General features: G+C 37.2%; 2 pseudogenes; both read right to left on the bottom strand.

Annotated features, from left to right (window-relative positions):
* Window positions 1–302: 302 nt before the first annotated feature.
* On the bottom strand, window positions 303–3545 carry LOC138886327 (putative germin-like protein 2-1; annotated as a pseudogene).
* A 5284-nt stretch (window positions 3546–8829) lies between these two features.
* On the bottom strand, window positions 8830–20180 carry LOC104212190 (putative germin-like protein 2-1; annotated as a pseudogene).
* Between the last annotated feature and the right edge of the window lie 3774 nt (window positions 20181–23954).

The raw sequence follows: 23954 nt of genomic DNA on the forward strand, positions 1-23954 counted from the left end.
TTTTTCAAGTGAAAATGGTATTTGAAATTTAAAGTTGTGTTTGGACATAAATTTTAGTTTGGGTTGTTTTTGAAGTTTTGTGAGTGATTTGAGTAAAAATTTTGAAAAATAACTTTTTGCAGTTTTTTCAAATTTTCGAAAATTTTCAAAATGCATTTTCAAGTGAAAATTGGAAATTTTATGAACAAATGCTGATTTCGGAAAAAAGTGAAATATTTTTGGAAAAATTTTCCATCAAATTTTATGTCCAAACGGGCACTAAAGTTCCTAGCTTTCAATCTGATAGAACTTAGAATTGTAAATGGTCCTAAGTAACAACCAGTGCATTTAAAGTAACAATACGATACAATGCAATGAAAAAAGACAATCCAAACAACTCCTAAGTGAACAAACAATTAAGAAGCAACAGTTGAACTAGAAATTGCATAGAAATTGCATAACATAGCTCTCTTTTTGTCCTCCTTCATATTCCACCTCTCTGACTTGCCGTTTTTTCATCAATTTGAAAAGACTTGGCAAGAAGATCAACAGGAATAGCTGGAGTGGAACCAAAGCACGCAGTTGAAACACGAGTGAGTTCAGAGTTTTGGCTGCTAAAAGCTAAAAGCGCAATAGCATTAGTGTCCCTTCAATTTCGCTGGAAATGGACGAGACCTTGTGGGAAGACGAAGACATCACCAACTTCAAGACGGTTCTCAGGGTTGGAGGTAACAGATCCGACTTCCAGACAACCCTCGAGGACTAGTGTAACACCCCGTAAATTCGGCTTAGGTGTGAATGTATTAAATGAGTGGTAAAGTTATACCTTGAACATGTAAAGTCCCATCGGGATGATTATGGGTGAAAATAGTTATTTCAAATCAAGATGGATAGTTATTGCAGAAGGTTCGTATTCCAGCAGGTTTTAGTAAAAATGAGTAAGGAATTTGGGAAACCTCAAATCATGAAAGTTGTAGGCCTTTGAAATAGCTTTCCAACGATATATTATGGAGCCCAAACGGATCTCTGTACAAAAAGTTATGCGCGTTTTACAGAACAGTATGTGATATGCGCGCCCTTAGCGCGGCTGCGCTAATTTTGAGGCAGTGTTACTGCCGTTTAGCACGGTCAGTAGCGCGGGCAGGCCTCCAGATGCGCGGGCGCGCTAGTCGGGGTCGTTTTAAAGCTATATTTCGTCCCCCACAACTTCAAAACATAAAAACTTGCTCTAGAAAGAGGAACTCTCAGAAACCTAACTCCTTAAGGGTCCTTCCACCACCCAAGGTAAGTTCTAATGGTGATTCTAAGTTAATTTCAATTTTCCAACATCTTATTAACATGGTTAAACCCTCCATATCATTAGATATTCGATTGGGACATCATTGTTGAGAGAAGGAAGCCTAGAACTCGAATTCAAAGGGTTTGAACTTAAAAAAAGTAATGTCTTCACCCTCTAATTTATTCTAGCATTTGTTTAATGATTATAAACCCTAGTTCATGAGATATGAGTTGATGAGTTTGATAGAAAAACATGAACGATTATAGGATTGGGGTGTTGAGTGTTGATTATTGGATAAGGGTATTGTTTACATTATGGGTGATGAAGAATAATGTTGATATAATCATTTGAGACTTTAAAATTTATCTAGGAACAAGAGAATGGGTTGTTGGGTATAGAGACACCATTAATAAGGACTATGAAGCTTTATTTTGACCAAGTGTTTGATAAAATGCTTAAGTGACCAAAACATGAGCATCATAGCTAATATGGAATCCCTTTGACTTGTATTGCTGTAGATTAAAGTTGAAAGGGTTGACAAACATTGTATTACGCTCAAGGGCAGGAAGTTAAGGTATGTAAGGCTAACTCTTTACGTTTGGGAATGTCCATGATTCTCCCTACGTCCCATTCATTATGACCATTACCAGTTTCCTCAGAAAATAACTATGCCTCAGTTCCCTGAATAGTAGTAGAACTTCTATTCTCTAGATGGCATAGTCTCATAATCATTCGATATTCTATGAGTTTCAGTTATGATAAATCAACTTATTATGAATACTTATCTCAGTCTAATCCTATCACTAATCCAGTATCATGTAACTTGGTATGACTCATTATTTCAGTATCATGTATTGTAATATGATTCTCAGTTCCTGATTTTATATTCTTGAATGTTGAACACCTGTATTTAGGCCTGAGGCCGCAGTTTATGCTTTATGCATTTTGGACCTGAGGTCGCAGTTATGTATACGTATACTTGGGCCCGAGGCCGCAGTTGTGCACACACACACACACACACACACACACATATATATATATATATATATATATATATATATATATATATATATATATATATATATTGGGCCTGAGGCCCCAGTTTAATATTCAGTTAAACAGGTTGTTCATCATTCAGAAGAGGGAGTATTCACATCCTTACTTCCTTGTTCAGTTATCAGTTTATCAGCCAGCAGTTCAGTTTCAGTATTTACAGTTCTTTTGTTTAGCTATTTTACATACCAGTACAATTCAAATGTACTGACGTCCCTTTTGCCCGGGGCCTGTATCTCGCGATGCAGGTAACGATTTTCAAGTTGACGATTCTGCTTGCTAGGACATCTCGTATCAGCTATTGGTGAGCCCCAGTCTTCCGGGGCCTTATCTCTCTTTTGTTTTAGTCATTATAGTATTTCAGTTAATAAGGTATACCGGGGACCTTGTCCCGGTAAACAGTTAGTATTTTCAGTATATTTTTAGAGGCTTCGTAGGCTATAACTCAGTCAGTCAGATATTAGCAGGCTTTCATGTGTTAGCCTTGTCGGCTACTTGTTTATACTGGCAGACCTTTCAGTATTTTCCGCATCTATGGTATTTCAGTCAGACTCCTTAGTAGATTACCATGTTTTATATTTACCTCTAGCTCATAGTTATACCACGTGTTGATCCAGCCATGCAGTTGGTTTGCTCGGTCACATGCAGTCAGGCACCGAGTGCCGTGTTACGCCCGACCATGGTTCGGGCGTTACAACTAGCACCATCTCTGTTGCGCGAGGATGAATATGAGGAGAGGTCAATCCAAATGGCGCGAAATCTCCACGAGTCATTGTAATGCCGAGTGTGTTGAGTCCTGGAATGGTTGTCTTTGTCCCAACGTTTCCAGATGGGGTTGATGTGTTGCCTGCTATGTGCAACCCACTGAAAAAGAAGTCCTCTGCTTCCACAAGCTTAGGGTCCTTGCAAACTTTACCGTTCACATGTACTGCATCCCACGTTTTACACAGTAACCACATATTCATGGATAACAAGACTCTGTGTTACTCCCTCCGTTTTATTTTATATGAACTTAATTGATTGGGTACGAAATTTGAGAAAGAATGAATTATTATTGGAATTTGTATATTTGTGTGACTATAAAACCATGAGAAAATAAAAAATTTAAAATTAAATTATTTTTAATATAGTACCTAAGCTTGTGGAGTCTGCACCACAAAAATCTTGAAGTGGACTTGGGTCAGATGCTAAAGTCACTGACCAATAGCCCTAACACAAAGAACCTTGAAGCCATTTCAACTTTTCTTTTTTCAGCTTTAGAAACAACTAGTATTAGTACCCGCGTGATGCGCGGATAATTAAAAAGAACGATGTACACCATAAAGTTTAATATGTTAGTGTTAATACCTTCTTTACAACCAAACATTAAAAATATATTAAGACTCTGGTAAAACTTTCATTCCATCTCCTAATAAATGTTCCATAAGAAATAACGATACTATACAATTTGCTTGATATGAATGTTCCACGAAAAATAATAATGCTATACAATTTGCTTGATATGAAGCATGTGCCTAAGGGAACATTATTGTAGCAAATGCTCGTGGACATAATTTTCCAGAAGTTGTCCTCTGTATTGAGGTTTATCACTACAAAAAGGCATGGGTAAAAATTCAATAATTTTTGGTCCTTGGGCGACAATTTTTGACGGAAATGAGAAACAACATATATTGTATTATTGATGAGATAATGAAGAAGACATGCCAGAATGATCTTTAGAAGGAAACTTAGTTGTCATCTAAAATTAATGCACACTATCAGATATTTTGATTAAGTGTAGAATAAAATATATTCAAATACATCAATAGCTTGGATTCTAGGAAGCCAATAGATCTCATCACGTCAACATCAGAATCTAGATGAGCTTCATACACTTGGACTGCAGATAACATAGTCACAAGCCACTGTTCTATGTCACTACATGTGACATCTTTTTAGACTTTCTCAATTCATCTAGCTTATATTATGCTCTCTGCAATAAATTATCCAACTTTACATTAAAGTAAAAAGTTGCATACTACCACAATATAGAATTTCCCAGTTTCTGGTTCTTTGGTCATTGTTGTTGTCCACCCAGCAACAGATGAGGATTGCTAGTATAATCCATTAATATTCTCCATTTCACACTAATCTGCAAGCTCTAACACGACAGTATCTCTCAAATATGATAAAAATTTGTGGCAGATTAATCACAACAACATGACAATAAAATACACAAACAGTAACAAATAATGACAGAGAGTAAATCATATATAAAGAAAATAGAGAAATACTTAATTGGCTTCAAGATTCTAGGAGTGAGGCGCTGGAAAAAAGATAAAATGTCATCTCTGATGAACTGCCACATAACATAGTTATACCAAATTAAAAATATTAACTAAAGAAAATGATACATAAGACCAAAGGATCATAAGACAATAACAATACTCAATAATTAAATGATAAATCATTTAATAATAGCTCTTCCCATAGTTGCATGAATTCGATCTCCCTAAAAAAAAATTAAAAAGAAAGTTAAGTTAGTAAAGGCGCATAACTTGAAGAAAATACATCACAACTCAAAAAATAACAACAGCTAAAAGAGTATGCACCTTTCATCTTGAATAATTAATTCAATTGAATTAGGATTTTCTGGTTTCTCGCGGTCTGGAACGTGCCATAATCTAACAACACGAACCTTCAAATTCCAACTCATTTTGGACGTTGATATTTCACTGATATAGTTATAGTTTGGAGCTATACTTTGTAGTAGTTTGTGCGTAAGCTAAACCCTAAGCAATGTAGAGAAGTCAAACCTAAATAAAAGTTGCTTAAATAAAGATTTCTGAGGAAAGACTATCGAAGTAAATCAATTTTTAAGGCATCTGAAATCCTAATTTTTTTAAAAAAAGTATGTGTAAATCAATGTGTAAGAGTGAATGTGCTCAAGAAATGATACAGATCTTCATTTTTTAGCTTTGAGTTTTTTGAATTTTCAACCTTCGTTTATTTTTTTTGTTAACCACCAAATTTTAATTTTTCTTGTCTTTTTCCTTTGTCCTCTTGTTAATAATATCATTTTCTTTAATATAATATAGATGTAAGATACAAAATATTTATTTAATTAATTCTTTCTTAAAAAAGAATACCTACCATAACTGAATTATACACAAAATTTAATTAAAGATACCTATAATAATGTATATTGTTCACAAATAAGGTCAAATACAAAGTTTGTACTAAATAAAAATTATTATTTCAACTTAAAATTAATGTGTAAGATACAAAACGAAATTAACAAAATTTTAATTAATTCTTTCTTAAAAAAGGATATTTACCGAATTATACACAAAATTTAATTAAAGATACATATAGTAATGTATGTGATACCTATATTAATGTATATTGTTCAAAAATAAGGTCAGATACAAAGCTTGTACTAAATAAAGAATTATTATTTCAACTTAAAATAAAAGTGTAAGATACAAAACGAAATTAACGAAATTTTAATTAATTCTTTCTCAAAAAAAGATACTTACCATAACTGAATTATACACAAAATTTAATTAAAGATACCTATAGTAATGTATATTGTTCACAAATAAGGTTAAATACAAAGCTTGTACTAAATAAAAAATTATTATTTTAACTTAAAATTAATGTGTAATATATAATGATTCTTTCTCAAAAAGGATACATACCATAATTGAATTATACACAAATTTAATTAAAAGTTATATATAGTTATAGTATATTGGTTTGCTTAATGAAAATTGCATCCTTTTTTTTTGTGTGTACGTCTTTGGTCATTAAAAAGAGAATATTTTTATTTTTAGTTTAAATCTTAAAATAATTGATTTTGATTAATTAAAGAATGAAATTCAACTTACAGAAAATCTTGGACTACTACTTCCATTAAATATGTTTCCATTTATAATTCAAATTTTTTATGTTGTCTTAAAATTGCCAAGTGACTTCATTTTAGCTTGTCACTTGGCTTAACCACATGCTTTACTACTCTTCTTTTAATATAATATAGATGAATTGCTTAAGTAGTAAGCTTTTCGAGTTGCATTAAAAAAATGTAGCTAATTAATGACTGGGGTTCGTAGTGATGCGGCAAAGGGAATTAAGTTGACGGATCTCTGTGTCTTCTTATGTATCCTTAAATATACGTAACAGAATGAGTCTTACTATTTCTCATCGTTCCAAATGTCAAGTGTGAGAAGTAGTGACGATTTGTTGATTTTTTTTTTGTCTGATTGTGTATGGATTATAACGTCACTGCCGAACTTTTTTTTTTTTTTTTTTTAATTTCTTCCTTAAGTATTGCTTCTTATATATGAGGAAGAAATATAAGTATTGCTTCTTATATTTCTTCCTTAAGTATTCTTTTATTTTGGGGTTGCTGAGGGGGTGAGGGGGAACTGTGGAGATATGGAATTGAAGTTATTTAGAAAACAATTATTGGAATTTGGAATTTCATACATTTATATATGCGTTTACTTTTTAATTCCATTTTACATGATTTTAATTCCTACTAATGATGTGCGAAAAGTGTTATTTGGATTTATTTGGTTTATTAATTCTTTTCAGATGAAAAACGAAATTGAGCAGCCGTAGGAAAAGAAATTTAAGAATTTTAATATTTACTTGTGACATTGGGATGAACATGCACCAGCATTACTTGAACTGTTCATACCATCAAAACAAAGTCGTTATCGGTGTAGCTCGCAACTTACACTTTATAGGATGCTCTTTTCCTAGTACATTACTGATACGTTTATCAATCATATAATCTTTGAATGTACGTATATATTAATACATGGCGCATAAGATATAATGATACATGCACGATTAATGTTTTGAAGGGAAGAATTTTATGGGCGAGGCGAAAACTTCATTTCATATGTTTGACCCGATCAACGATAATATAAAGCCTCTGATAGTAGTGACATGTCGGTATGATTCTAAAAGGCCGAGGTCGAAGGTTAAAGATGACGTGATGCCGAGGTTGAACCGGATTGGCAGAAGATGAAGGCGAGGACGAGGACGAGCACTCATCTTCAGCACAAAATGACGACCAATGTTAGGATTTAGATTCCCTGAAAAATATTTTGTAGATATTCCCTTCCGTTGTACTTTTTAGGGTTTTGTGGCTCATATGCCCTTATAAATAAGAAGAGATGTAATTCAGAGAGGGGTTTTGACCCTTTGTAAAGAATTCCATCAACGTTCTCTGTACAAGATTCTTACTTTATTGCATAGAAACAAAACTTGACTTTACACTTATTTTTTTTTTTTATTCTCTCCTGATCCAAGAAGGATTGGAATATAAGGTTGCTCATCATCATCCATCATTGTCGGAAAGACATCCGAAAATCTCACCTTTGTCGGGTTGTCTTTACTCCATTTACTATTTGAAAGTCACTTATTGTTATTTATTGCTATATTTTATATTTCTAAGTCTTTATTGCTTTATCATTACTCCAAGATTGTCATACGTATTAAATATTCACCCTAAAAGTGCTAGATTTGTCATTGAATATTAATATTGGCTAGGATTAGCCCTGTTTTTCAACAAATCTAATTGGATAAAACCAAGATCTATGTTTTTGGGTCATACAAGCCCCAGAACAATGGTAAAATAGTCTTCGAGCGATCTATAGGTCACGGATTCGAGCCGTGGAAGCAACCACAAATGCTCGCATTAGGATAAGCTGTCTATATCACACCCCTTGGGATGCAGCCCTTTCCTAGACCTTGCATGAATGAGGGATGCTTTGTGCACCAGACTGTTTTTTATTTATTATTTATTTTAATGTGTTTCGGTTATTGAGCTCCTCACTGGCATCAGTGTTACTAGTGTATATCTTTTATTAGCATTAGAATGCGAGTAAGGAGGACCAGGCCAACTGGCTACCTACATAATGCAATACATGATTAATTCTTTTGGCTCATACTTCTCTGCTGCTGCTAGCTTGTAAGCAAATTAATGACAGAATGAAAGCTAGCTAGCAGAGTATTCCAAATTAAAGAAAATATTAACACTTGGGTCACTTCTCTATGTGTGAGTATCAATTTATGTAGTTTTTGCCAAGCTTCTCTATATTTCTTTTGTCTGCTGTTTAACCAGCTCAAATTAAAATGCAAACTGCCGGTATGAAATTGATTTTGGAACTCACCAAATATTAATTAATTCATGCAACAAGTATGCCGTGATAGATGATTGCAATTCAGATTGCCGCTTGGGTCCTTATATTAATAAAACTCAATCAAAATGCAATTATCTCCAAAAACAAAAGGTCTCTACCTAATACTTCTAGCTTGGTCGTGTCTTAGTTCGACCGTTGAGTAGCTTTCTTCGTGCCTGAGGCTTATGGGTTTTGATTCTATAATCAATTAATTAATTAATGAACAAAACAATAGAAAAGGCTTGATGCAATTAATTGAGCGGAGAAAATGCGATATAACAACACTCAAATTAAATCATTAAAAGCATTCTCATATTTGTCCAATGCTCGCCTTCATATATTCCATCAGAAAAAACGCCCTTGTATCTGACTTGCCGTCTTTTGATCAATTTGAAAACCCCTAGCAAGAATATCACTAGGAATTGGTGGATCCGATCCAAAAGTTGCATCCGCAACCCGAATAGTTCCAGGTCCTTGGCTACTTAAAGCCGCAATGGTAACAGCGTTAGCCTCTCCTACATTCCTCTGAAAATGTACAAGACCTTTTGGTACAACAAAAAAATCGCCCACTTCAAGTGTTTTTATGAAGAGACGATTCTCAGGGTTAGAAGTAACAAATCCAATTTCAACACAACCCTCGATTACTAGCACTATCTCCGCGGCACGAGGATGAGTATGAAGAGGACTGAATCCATTATCCATTCGGTGCAAAATCAGCACGGGCTAACACAATTCCAAATGTGTTGATTCCTGGAATGATAGCCGATGTTACTTGGAATCCGATTGAGTTCGATGTGTTGCCGGGTATGTTCAACCCTCTGAAAACGAAGTCCTCTGCTTCTACAAGCTTAGGGTCCTTGCATATCCTCCCATTCACGTGCACTGCCAAGTTTCAGATCGACAATATATACACTGTTTTAAAATATTTTTATGTTATTAGTTTAATTTTACCTATTTTAATAATCGGTTGTCTTGCTGGTTATTCATCTGTGTTTGCTATAAAAGGTCATACTAAAAGGCTTTAACCGACCTTGATAATGTAAAGATATTAGTTAAAACTCATTTACTTATGGAAGAACTAATTAACAAATATGATACAATATGAGACTATTAATTTGGTTGCTAACTGACAAAACTAGCAAGGTTGTCGACCAAAACATTGGACTATGGAGAAGCACTCTTTATGCCCAATTTTAGCCAAAAGAATTTTAAGATATGTAAACTCTTTATGCTCAATCTTCTTCGTTTCCAGTCATAAGTTTGATGAAATAGTAGAAAGTGTAGTATAGTATTCAATCGTGAAGCTAGAAATTTTTTCAAGGATGTTTAGAAATAAAAGACGTAAAAGATTTCCTGATAAAGGGTATTCAATATATGTTATATACACCTAAAATCCAATATTTTATTTATGCACACAATATAGTTTTTTGTAACATTCTGACAAATTGACTGCCCTTCTCAAAAGGTGGCTTCAATTAGTACCTGAGGAGGTTGTGGAGTCTGCTACACAAAAATCTTGAAGTGGACTTGGGTCAGATGCTAAACACATGAGTACTGAACACATTCCAAACAATATCCCAAACATAAAATACCTTGAAGCCATTTCAACTTTTTCTTGTTCTTGTTCTTTTTGGCGTTAGAAATAATGGACTGCTTACAGAGAGTTTTTCTACTTGCAGAAAAAAGGTTTCACTGAAGACTGGGATTTATAGTAAATTAGTGATATGTGCCGAAAATTAAAGGGAATTAAGTTAACGGATCTCTGTGTCTTCTTATGTATCCTTAAATCTTCTAAACAGAATGAGTCTTCACAATTCTCACTGTTCATAGTCGAATATAATTAATATACTACTAACAGAACGGGTCTAAGGTTTCCCCTTGTTCACACGCAAATGTAAGAATTTGTTTATCGATGTTACGTTGATTCTTTTGTCAGATCGCAGATGTATTTCTACCTCTCCGGGGACCTTTAATTTATTTATTCCTTCCTTTCAACTTCTATTTTTTTTTAATTTTTAAATTCGTCTCCATTGATCATTGGTGTGTAAAAAATTACAATTCGAGTTTGGCATTCCAAATTTTATACATGATCATTGAGAAGAGACTTCTAAGTTAGTTCTAACCAGGAATCTAATATACAAGGTGTTTAGGCGGGTAATAACTGATGTGGGAAGGTTTGATTTTTGAAATTTTTACCTCCTATAGCAAATGTTAACATCTTATTTATTTTAAATAAATACCAATTAAAAAAATTATATTCTATAGATACCTTTTAATGTTTATAGCAAAATATCTAATTTTGGTTACCTCCTACCCCTAAGCCACTAAATACGCTATTCAGTTACGCTATTTTCTTTCTCTCTCTACTTTGATACATGCTATTCTCTTCCCCCATTCCCTGAAAATTTACCTGGTATACCTATACCAAAGGCTTCTCCGATTCTACAAAATACAACATCACCTCTGAATTCTGACCATGACGGCATAATTGCGGGCAACATCGACCACTTCAGGAAGACCCATGCCTAGAATAATTTAGGCGTCTGCTGCCGCTAGAAGCTTAAAGAATCAGAGTTTTATTATGGCAATAATTTGGTGAATCCAAACATGGTTGCCGGGAAGCTAAGGGCTGACCACGACAGTTGGATTGCTGTTCACCACTTTCGAGGCAAGCGAAACTATTAGTTTTTGTACAGGATGTGTGGGAACAGTGAGATTCGGGGTTTATGCTCGACGAAAGACTCGCCGAAAATTAGGGTTTGTTCTTGAACAAAGACGACGGAGTTTGGGGCTGAGTAACTTGATTTTCTGTTAATATATTTCAATGTATTTTCAATGTATCACACCGTATTTTCATGTATTTCATTGTATTCATTGTCTTTTTTTTTTCATTGTAATTCAATGTATCTCGTTGTATTCTATGTATTTCATTGTATTCACTATCTTTTTTTTCATTGTATTTCAATTTATCCCGTTGTATTCTATGTATTTCATTGTATTCACTGTTTCACTATGCCATGAATGCATTCATATATATTTTTTAATTAATATAATTTATATATTCAAATGTATTATATAATTCTCTGAAGATTGCTATGTTTTTGGGGTATATTAGGAGTCTGTTATGTTAATTAATTCACTTTCCGTTTAAAAACAATGTAATCCCTGTTTCACGCCGTGAATACAGCCGAATACAATAATCTGTCCAGCTGTAATCTCATGTTTCACGCCAATTATATAGTCGAATACACTCGCATACAATAACTGATTAGCTAGACTTCCCTGATTCATGCCTATTTTTGCTACTGTACTCATGAATACAGTAGCTTAAATACATCTTATGACAACAGAAAACGTATCTACAATCCGTAATATAGCAAATGGTATCTATAGATAGCTAATTACCACTAAAAGATAGTGCTTTATAAAAAATTTCCATGATTTTTTTGATCCTGAAGGAAGGCAAGTTCCATCTGTCCATATTAACTAGGCCTTTGACTTGGTTGGGAAGTCCAGCAAAAGAGTTGAAGACATGGATTGTATCAAGACTGTGACTCAAATTTGCCAATTTATCAGCTGGTCTATTGGCTTCTCTGAAGCAGTGGTTAATTTCGAATTCATGCTCTTCAACTAGCTCTCAGATTTCACTAATGATGTTGGTGATCTTCCAAGGTACCTTCCATTCCCTGCTCTCTCTCTCTCTCTCTCTCTCTCTCTCTCTCTCTCTCTCTCTCTCTCTCTGTGTGTGTGTGTGTATGTGTGTGTGTGAGAGTGTCTCTCTCTATCTCTCATTCTTTGTTGTTTCCCCAATTTTTTTCATCTGATGCTCTCTACTTTTTATCCTTTCATGTTGTATATATTTTTAATGGAATTCATCAATGAATTTCATTTGTTTTACTATAGAGTTTTAACTTAGCAATTTTCTTTCATGTTGCACAATTGGTGTTTAAATTGAAATTGTCAATCAATAAATTTTAAAGGTGTTTGACTCTCCACCATTAACAGCCATTAAAAAACTTTGAAACTTTGAAATCGAATTTGGATTTTCAAAAATTATTATTTGTTTGGATTGGGTGTTGTTGCAAACAATTGAGAATATTATTTGGAGTTTATATCTCAATTTTGAGGGTGTTTGGCGAAGATTAAACTTGGTTTTGGCTGAATTTCAGATTGAAACTCGACATGACATACAATATACTTACGAAATTGTAGTAAAGTTGTATATAAATTGTATTTAAGTTGTATTCTGTTATAAATATATATTTTTATTTGAATATTGTATGAAAGTTGAAAAACAGTTGTATAATGTATGAATCGTTGTATGAAATCTTACACCAAAATAATATTTGGCATAAAAAATGGTATTGGGTTGGAAATGGTATAAGGAATCTATATTACGAGGAAGGATATTTAAGTTATACAGAGTGATCAATGCTCTAAAAGAATTTTACATTATTGTATATGGTAAAATTGATTTATATTAAATGATCGAATGGTAATGCAACACGTAGAACCGAAGACATGCAAAAGATAAATCGAGTAACAAACAGTACGAAAAATAGTTGCCATTGGTATCGGATGGATCCCCAAGGGAGCACAATCAACGCGAGCAGATTGAATGTTTGCCATCGGAAAGCATTTAATGAAGAGTATTTTCTAGCATTAAATGAGTAGCAGTTTCAGAGAATATTTGCATTCATAACATACTGTTACATATTCATCAATGGCCCCCTTTATTGTCATTTAAGAGGAGCTCGATCCTATGATCTTGTTTCCCTAGGTCTAGCTATAAATAGCAGGCTCAACAACTATTGTAAGTAAAGGAAATTCCTGGAAAAAACCCATGCTACATTTTTTTTTCAAGCTAAATAAAATAACCTTACTTACCGTTTTATATTATTCTCATTTCTGTACTGCTCTCGGAGCCAAACTTGTTTTTTTTGGAATAGGGTCAAAAACACCCTTAACGTATTAGAAATGGTTTAAAAATGTCTTCCTTCCATCTATTGGGTCAAAAATACCTTTAAAGTTACTTTTAGGGTTATATATGCCCCTCCTTTTAATAGAATCATGGCATTATTGAGGCTTTTAATTAAACATATAACCTTAATTTATTGGTCCACATGAATTTCTGACCCAACTCAAAGGAACCGACCCCCCCCCCCAATGACTGAACCCAATCCCTAACTTCCTTTTTTGATTATCCCAACTCATCTATTCTTGGGTGTTTGGTTCAATCGTGGGTGGGTCGGGTCCTTTGAGTTGGGCCAGAAATCCACGTGGACCAATAAATTAAGACCATATGTGTATTTAAAGGACTCAACAATGCCATGTCATGATTCCGTTAAAAAAGGGGCATTTGTAATCCTAAAAATAGTATTTTTTTAACCAAATAGGTGAAAGGATGCCATTTTTAAACCATTTCTAATACATTAAGGGTATTTTTGACCTTTTTCCGTTTTTTAACCGCTAAGTCTTATTTTTAATCTAGTTTATTTATCATTTTGGGATCAAATCAGTTCGTTTGTCTATAAATCACATAACAAATTTAACTGTATTGTTTTGCGAATAAACAATTAGACCAAGCTATTTGCAATTTATTCTAGGTTCCTAATAAATGTTTATCATATAAAATTATCAGCATTTAAGTGGCTTCTGTAAATAACTTTTTTTTACATCATTATATTACTGCATAAAACTCAAACAATAACTAAAATAGCAACAAAAAGGATTTCTCTTTACAAAATCATTTAAAGTACGGAAAAAGGTCAAATATGTCCCTATACTATTGAAAAAGGTCTAGTATTGCCCTTTGTTATACTATCAGTCCAAATATATCCCTAACGTCATAGTATCGATCCAAATATATCCCTGATATTATAAAAGTAGTACAAACTTACCCTTCCTCCGTTAACTGCCTCCCTATGACAACATTTCATTGCTACCTCACCATTATACTCACATTTTCATCCCTTTCCCACAACCTTTCTTTCCCTTTCATTTGAAGAAAATCACAGATCATAGATATACAAACAAACTATATCAAAAGAAATGCTAACAACTAAAGATAATATTAAACAACGTGAACCGAGAAAATTCTAATTTTGCTATTCAAAATTCATGCTTATACGAACGGAAATACATTTTTTATATATAAAAAACTAAGCAAAGATACATGCAAACTAGTTTAAGGTTTCAAAATCGACCATGGTGAGAAAGAAAAACAACCTAGACACGAGAGTTGATTTTTTTTTTGTTTCTTTCTCTTCAACCACATTTTGGAAGGCTACCATTTTTTCTCTCTTTACGTTTTATGTTAAAATAAAAGTGCTATTAAATTTTCCCTAAATAGGTCTTACAAATTCAGTGGCAACACAAGGAAATGCAAAATAAAACACAAAATTGTAAGATCAAGTGAAATGTACGTACAATTCCAGGATCGGCCGGAGAAGCAACAGGTATTTTGAAAAGCAAGAGGAAGTAGAGGCAGTGAAGTCTTCAAAATAATGATAGAACTTTAAAGTAATTGAACTTGGTAGCTGCAAACATGGTGAAATGGTGAGGTAGCAATAAAATGTGTTCATAGGGGGAGGCAATTAACGGAGGAGGGGTAAGTGTGTACCACTTTCATGATGTTAGGGATATATTTGGACCGATAGTATGATATTAGGGGTATATTTGGACTGATAGTATAGCGGATGGTAATATTGGACAATTTTCAATAGTATAAGGACATATTTGACCCTTTTCCGTTTAAAGTAACTAAATTTTGTATCTTTTACTTCACCAAATAAACAATAGACCAAGTATGGATCCCCCCCCCCCCCCGATCAAACCACCACTCCCACTGGAACTCCCGGATAAGCATAGCCAAATGGAGGTAGAATTACCTCATCAATCCTATAAGAAAATGCTCTTGGATGAACCAGCGAGCAACCAAACTGATTACTATGAGAACGACCAACAACCAATTCCAAATCTTGACAAAGGGAAACACATTGAGGGTTCAATTCCCCTTTCACAAGATGACAAAAAGCACATTTACCTTCCATGGTGTTACTCTGTAATCATCAAAGTTTTCAAGCGAAAGATGTCTCACCATATCCTTCGATCTAAACTAAACGACCTATGGAAGCCATCCAAACAGTTAATCTTGATTGACCTAGGGTGGGACTTCTACATAGTGAAATTTAGTTTAGAAGAAAGTATGGTAAAGGCTCTACACCTAGGCCCTTGGTTCATCTCTGGTAATTTCCTATTTGTAGGAAAATGAGAACTAAAGTTTGTTCCCTAAGAAGCCACTCTTACTTCTACTGCCATATGGATTCGGCTCCCCCAATTACCAATAGAATTCTATGATCAAGACATCTTAGAGAAGGTTGGTAGGAAGCTGGGTAAACTTCTCAAAATAGACCAATGCACATCTTCTACCCTAAGAGGAAGATATACTTCGTATTTGTATCCAAGTACCACTGGAAAACCTAGTGGAAACATTGGTAATAATAAGGGACCATAAACAGGTTGTTATCTATGAAGGAGGGGGGACTCTATGCACCGCTTATGGCAGAATCGGGCACACTGCACAAATTTGCAACTACAGGGCACCCACACCCACAACAACCCATGAACCACAAGTGGCTCAACAAAAGAAAGCGGTCATATCAGAGGAAAGTGAGTGGAAAACTGTCACCTTCCCAAGAAGACGCAAGCACGGACAAGCTAAAACAACAAACAAAAATGACGTTAGAAGGAACAAACCACAACATGCTCCACGTATGAATGAGATTCAGGTAAACTTGTTTGAAGCCAACTCAAGTAAATTTCTCCAAACTCAAACTCTTCGTTATAATTCAAAAAATGTTAACCCCGCCCAAAATACCCAAAAGAGGCCCAATGTCCCAATACATAACAATAATAAAAACACCACTAACCCAAACGGTCTGTCCCAACAAGGCTAGAAATCAAGCACACGGGCCCAGCCCAGTACAAGTGCCAAAAGAAAAGCAGGGCCAACCAATGACGACCTTGCTGACCCCAATCATGAACTCAGTGTTAATGGGGACTCTAGCTCAACTCCAAAGACCACACTTCTCAAGAGTGGCGAAACACCCAATGTGGCCGATCCCTTTTCCCCAAACGGGAACTCCAACAAGGGCACAACTGTCAGCCCAATTCTCCACCCAAGCACACAAACCTATGCTTCCCCTACCAACACTCCTGAAATGACCTCTAATGGAGAAATATCAATAGTCATCAACAACAATCGAGTGCCCTATCTGGTACCCCCTATTTCTAGATGAAAAGACTACAACTGTCACCTCCATTAGATCCGCAATTAATGACCACCCCACCCCTAATTTTGATGCCCAGTAACCCTTCTACTGACCAAGACTTGACACCAAAAGGGGTTCTGATGGAACGACAGTCCATTAACCTTACCCCTTTTGTTACCCAAAGTAGCAAGGCAAAGAAACACAAAAATGGCAAAAGAAGTGCAACCAACCATTATCACCCCCTACCACCACTACCGGACCACCAACCGGCCTCCTGGTTGGAGGTTGTTTTACAAGGCTAGGGACTCTCCTACAATTTCACCATGGGCAATCAGAAGGTGACCTTGATAGTGCAAAACCCAGCTCACTTAGCCAGAGTCACGGTGGAAGCGCTGAGCAAAGTACTAGCAGCCTTCGGACCTCTCCTATGACAATTGATGGTCAATAATGACAGCAAATCCCTATTAATGGATCCTCAAGCTCTCAACAACCATATTATACAAAGCTTCCAAACCCTACCTTTCTTCCCAGATCTGATGAAAGATGACCCATCACCGAAGCCGGTCTTCATTACGATCAACCAGCCAACTCAAAACAAACCATCGTCTTCTGCTCCAAAAGGAAAGAACAATTCCCCACCTCTCTAGAACATCCGGAAAGGAATCTCCAAAGTGCTGGAGATCCTCAAGAAGAAGAATACATTAGAGGAAGAGGAATCTCCTTATGCCACACTAAGAACGGACTCACTACTTTTGGACCTAGTGAGAGCGATAGAGTTCAGCTTAGAAACTAGAGATAATTGGGATACTGTGCCCCAAAACAATGGCCAAGTGTGGAATGAGCATAGTCTCAACCCAAACACATGGTCCGATGAAACCCTTTCTCAACTTAACTCCAGTCCTGAGTCAGAAGAAGAAGTCCCCTACCTCAAATGATGGGTCTGCAAGGATCAAAGAGCCCTCAAGAGGGAACTCACCAATCACCTTCAACTCCAATGATGAACTACATCATAAGGAATGTTAGGGGTGGAAATAATGCCAAATTCAAATGGCACTGTTTAGAAATGGTGAAAATGCACAAGCCTGCCATGCTTGTCTTGCTTGAAATGAAGATTACAGACCACCAGGCCCTAGATCAACAACTTCAGTTCGACATGATCATTTAATCTCCGGCAGTAGGCCTATCTAGGGGTATAGTATTTATGTGGAAAGAGGAGTTCGTGGCAGTTGAAGAAGTGGCAACTACCCCTGAAGGCATCCATGCAATGATTAAGGTAAGTCCAGATCACCCTCCATGGCTCTTCCATGCTATTTATGTTAGCAATCTCTTAGCAAATAGGAAACTGCTATGGGAGAACCTAATTACAATATCAAAAAACATAAAAACCAATTGGTTCATAGGGGGAGACTTCAACGAAGTCTTGAAGGCCAGGGACAAATTTGGGGGCAACCCCATAAACCTGACCCGCATCAACCTGTTTTGGAACTGTATAAATGAGTGTAACCTCCTAGACCTAGGCTATAAAGGAATTAAATACGCTTGGACTAATACAAGGTACAGTAACAAAACCTCTCTAATCCTGGAAAGAATAGATAGGTGTTTCGCAAATGAAGTCTGGATTGAACAGTAACTTGAAGCTAGTGTACTACACCTTCCTAGGACCCCACACAGACCATTACCCCTTACAAATTAACCTGGTAGGGCCTTCAAACAACAAACCATCAAGGCCCTTCAGGTTTGAGTCAATGTGGGCTAGCCACCCTCCTTTTCCTAACATCATCAATAGGGCTTTCTCAGACCATTCCACCCTTCTTCAATCCACTGAAAGCTTCAAGACTCTGGTCACAAAATAGAACCATGAAGTCTTTGGAAACATCTTCCACCAAAAGAGGAGAATCCTGGCAAGAATCTCTGGAATCCAAAGATCCCCTAGCTATCAATTCAGTAGTTACCTATTACACCTTGAAACAAAGTTAAATACTGAACTCAACCTAATCCTAAAAAATGAAGAAGACTTTTGGAAGCTTAAGTCTAGGATTAACTAGCTAAATGAGGGTGATGCTAGCACCAGATTCTTTCACACATCCACCCTCAATAGGAGAAGGAGGAACATAATCCCCTCTCTTAAGGAGGAGAATGGAAATTGGCTTCATGACCAGAATGACATTCATTCAGCAATTGTGGGTTTCTTTACTGAGCTATGCACAACTTCCCACACTCAAGCCCATTGGGACCCCACCAACCACTCCACCATGTCTCCCATTCTGTCTGAAATCCAAAGAGCTTTTATGGGCAAACCTCTTCATGTGAGTGAGATTAAAAGGACAGTCTTCTCTCATAAACCCTTCACATCTCCTAGCCCTGATGGCCTCCACCCCTTCTTCTACAAAAAATATTGGGACATAGTAGGGGACTCTGTCACAAGCTTCTATCAAAATGCTTCTCTACAAGCTCTATAGATAGCACCATGAATCAAACTCTATTGTGCTTAATCCCTAAATGCCCCCAAGCTTCAATGCTAAAGAATTTTAAGCCCATTCGACTTTCTAACACCATTTACAAGTTAGTCACAAAAATCATTGTGAACAGGATAAGGCCTATCCTGTCCCACATCATTGGGCCAAGCCAAGCAAGCTTCCTTTCTAATAGGAGAGCCTGTGACAATGTCATCATTGTCCAAGAATATATCACTCACTTTAGGAAAATGAGGGGAAAAATGGCAACATGATCCTAAAAATAGACCTAGAGAAGGCCATTGATAGGCTGGAATGGTCCTTCATTAGAGACACTCTAGTTGCTTTCAATTTTCCACAAATCTTATCCAAGCTCATCATATCATGCATCAGTACATCATCCATTTCCATCCTTGTCAATGAGGGAAAGACAGAATCTTTCAAACCCTCAAGAGGTATTAGGCAGGGAGACCCTATGTCTCCCTACCTATTCATTATGTGCATGAAAAAACTATCAAGATCTATTGACAAGGCAGTCCTTCATAACCAATGGCATCCCATAAGTATAAGTAGGACTGGACCAAAAATATCCCACCTCTTTTTTGTGGATGACCTCACCCTCTTTGCTAAGGCCAATGATAGGAACTGCAATACCATCCTCTCAATATTGCAGAACTTCAATGAGCAGTTAGGGCAGAAAATAAATCTTACCAAATCAAGAGTCTTGTTTTCTTCAAACATCCCTCATGATGTCATACAACATCTCACCAACTTTTTGTCCACCAGGCACACAATATCCTTTGGAAAATACCTTGGATTTTCCATTCTACACAAAAAACAATCATCAGCAGACTTTCAATTCATCATTGATAACATGCAATCCAAGCTGGCTGGTTAGAAAACAAAATGCCTCAACATGGCTAGGAGAACAGTCCTGGCCAAATCTTCCTTGAACAGCATCCCAAGTCATGTTATGCAATACATAAATCTACCCACCAAAATTACCAATCAGATTGATAAAATTCAAAGAAACTTCCTTTGGGGCACCACCCTTGAAAGGAAGAAGCTACATCCGATCAAGTGGGAGGTGTTTGCTAAGAACAAGACTGGGGGGGGGGGGGCTAGGACTCCAAAAGGCTAGTATCAAGCACAAAGCTTCCCTCACCAATCTCGCATGGAGAGCCTATAAAAATACCAACAGCCTATGGGCAAGAGTCCTCATTCATAAACATTGCAATCTCTCCACTACTGCTAGACCAGTTAGGGCTATTAGACACCCTAGGCACCCAAAGTCTCCAATATGGCAGGGTATTCTGAAGGACTGGGAGATATGCAACAAAGCAAGCAGATGGGTAGTCCACAAAGGAAAGAGAGTCAGTTTCTTAAACGACACTTGGATCCCTAATCAGCCAGCAATCAGGCAAATGATTGAGGGCCCATTAACCCAAAAAGACCTAGATTCCAAGGTTAGCTCAATCCACACCCTAGGCAATTGGGACACATCAGCCTTGTCCATTGACATACCCCCAAGTATTCTGAACCTGTTGAACTCTATGTTCATTCCCTCTGCTACAACTAAGGATGATAATCTTATATGGGACTTGACTCCTAATGGCCAGTTCTCCAATAGTTCTGCCTACTCTTTCCTAAGCAGGACTGCAACCAGTCTCCATTGGAATACTTCAATCCCCCAACAAAATCAAGTTCTTTATCTGGCTCATGACCCATAAGAGACTCCCAACTAGGAGCTTCCTCCACTCTATTGGAATCAACTATGTCCCACAATGCCATTACTGTAACAATGGGCAGGAAAATATTGCCCATATTTTCTTTGAGTGTCCGAATGCTGTCCATTTCTGGAATGCAATCCTATCAAAATCTGCAAGAAGTGGGTCACATAATGCTCCAGTGTTCAATGGCCACCAGTGGCAATCAACACGGAACTCCCTAAAAATGTCCCTTTCAACAAGTACATCTTTTGGGACAATCTCATTCCCGTTTGTCTATATCTGGCTAACCAGAAACAACAATTTATTCAATAACAAGAAGGAACACGAATTCCACTAACACAATCTCAAAAGCAACTGAATACATTATGTTTACAAAGAATGACTCAACAAAGGTAACTCACTAGATCCTGTTAAAATGGGAACCTCAACCAGAGGTTCCTACAAACTTAATACAGATGGAGCAGCAAAAGGAAACCCAGGAATAGGAGGATCAGGAGGAGTATTCAAGACCCACAATGGCGACTGGATATTGGGATACATGGACAATATCCCTCAAATAACAAACACAAGGGTAGAAGTTCAGACCCTCGTAAGAGGTCTACAACTGGCAGAGCAAAACCACGTAATTCCACTAGAAATAAACACTGATTCGGCCAAAACAATCAATATGCTATTGAATGAAAATCTAATTTATGACCCTTTAATTTGCAAATGCAGGTCAATCATCCAAAGGTTTGGCAGTGTGGTAGTGAGGCACATCTATAGGGAGCAGAACAGGGTAGCTGATGCACTGGCCAAGGAAGCAGCAAAGGAAAAGTTGTTGAACAAATCTATGACATTATCAGTTCCTGCGATGTTTGTCAATGATGTATTTTAGGCAGACATCCTAGGAACTGAACTAGTTAAGCCTTTTGTGGGTTGTAACTTAAACACAACTATGCATAACTTTACAACTATGGTGTCTCTTAGATACCCAGCAATGCCCCTGATGTAGTTCATTTTGTTAACTAGCATGTAAATATAATATCCATTTTAACCAAAAAAAGAATAGCAATAAAAGGAGTATTATTTATCGGGTGTTACATTAGCACTGTACTGCCGACACATATAATATTAGAGGTGTTTAACGGGCTGGCTGGGACGGGCTGAACAAAAAAAACCCAACTCGTTCGTTAACGGACCGGGTTGGTTAGCGGGCTGATAGCAGGTTAGGAATTTGCGGGTTTTTGTGGGCCCGTTCGGGTTCGAGCTTAAGGGCTCGGGCGGGTTGTGCTAATATTTTTTTTAATTAAATTTTGTTAGCAATGGTACACAAATTTAAAAAAATTAAAAAAAAATAAAAATTTTAACCCGTTAACGGGCTGAACCAGGCTGCAGCTGTTAACAACCCGTTAATGGGTTAGCGGGTTCCGGTGCATCGGTATCCAAAATGTGTTCGTCTAAAATCCGCTCCCTGTCCAACCCGTCCCAGCCCGCCCTATATGCTATAGTGTTGGGCTGACCCGGGCCGAACCGGGTAGAAAACGGGTCAGTCCGGCCATCACAGGTTTATATAATATCATCCAAATTGGCGCAAGGAAAATAATTAATAAGAACAAAAAAAGCAGAGACGTACGAACTAGATTCTTAAGATCCATGTGATAATGCAATCTTTTGATACTTTGCTCCATCACCATTTGAATAAAGCTGCTCATGTACAGGTTATCCCAGCCTCGTGGAGTTGACATAATCCTGAGGACAATGTGCTGGTATGCCTGGGAGTAACAAGCCTACTGTTAGACCCCTGACAAAGCTGATCGGCAAGCGGCACGGCAGTGGCGAGGATTTTGGCATGATGGCCTTGCCATTGGCCTATGTGCGAGGGAAAATCAACATGCAAGACAATGCGGGGGTGTTGTCAATGGCAACAAACTGTTGCTAAGGCAAGTGAGACGGACTACACTTGCATTTGAGGGCTAAAGTGTGACGGACTACACTAAAGCAAGAGTGGGCTGCGTACAAGCAAGGCCAAGACCTTGACGGAACTAGGCGGGCTGGATGGGAGCTTGACAAGCCAAAACGGGAAAGACCTCGGCGCTAAAGTGAGGCAGTTTAGTGCCAAGGCATTGGTATTGGCAATGTGATGTTGCCATGACTTAGGTGAGCGGGCTGGCACCTAAGTTATTTGTGGGCAAACGACTTGGCAAAGGGAAGGGCATCAAGGCTTGGTGACTTGATGCTAAAATCAGCATTGACAATGGGCAGACTTGATCAAGTAGGGGCGACTTGACAAGGACAAACAACTGTGGCAGCGGATTGGCGTGCGGCTAAGTCAAGGGTGACGAGCTGTGGCGATGGCATTGAGCGGGAGCAGTGTCAAAGGCTAAGGCTGGGCGCAAAGTCAGCCTTAGACGTGCAGCAGCTGGCCAAGAAACACGCACATGCAGTGCACATGAAGTGGTTTTCAAGTGTGCTGTGCACATGCCAAGCAGTTGGTGGTTACAACTACCTTTGTCCAAGAGTTGCTGATTATAGGCTGAGTCTTTGCACGTTTTGGGGGCATGTTAGAGACATGTTCCCCACGTTTTGATCATGGGGATCACTTCCTATCAGTTGGGGGATGTCAACTGAACATAGGGAACACTTTGGGCTGACTACACTATATATATGTGTGTTAGCAGCCTTAAAAACGGGCTAAGTACCTAGGGAGGGAAATGTCTGAAAATAGGCATAGGGTTGTCTATTTTGTGGCTTGAGCATGGCAAATTATGTGCCATTGCCTTGCCAAACGAGTGGCAGCACGAGTAGCCTTAGGCAGGGGCTTTTATAGGGCTGATTCGTGCATGAGTAGGCCATTTTTGTGAGTTGGTGCCTGCCAAGGGTGGCAGCACCTTGCCTAACTCGAGATTTTCCTTTGTAATTTGATTTATTATAAAAGGTTGGGAAAGGGTTCCCGTAAATCTGTGTTGCCTTTGTTTTTCTTGTTGCCTTTAAATTATTCTAAGTGTTGAACCTCGAAACCAAACGAAAATTGG

Source organism: Nicotiana sylvestris, chromosome 2 (assembly GCF_000393655.2).
Source record: "Nicotiana sylvestris chromosome 2, ASM39365v2, whole genome shotgun sequence".
Lineage (NCBI taxonomy): Eukaryota > Viridiplantae > Streptophyta > Magnoliopsida > Solanales > Solanaceae > Nicotiana > Nicotiana sylvestris.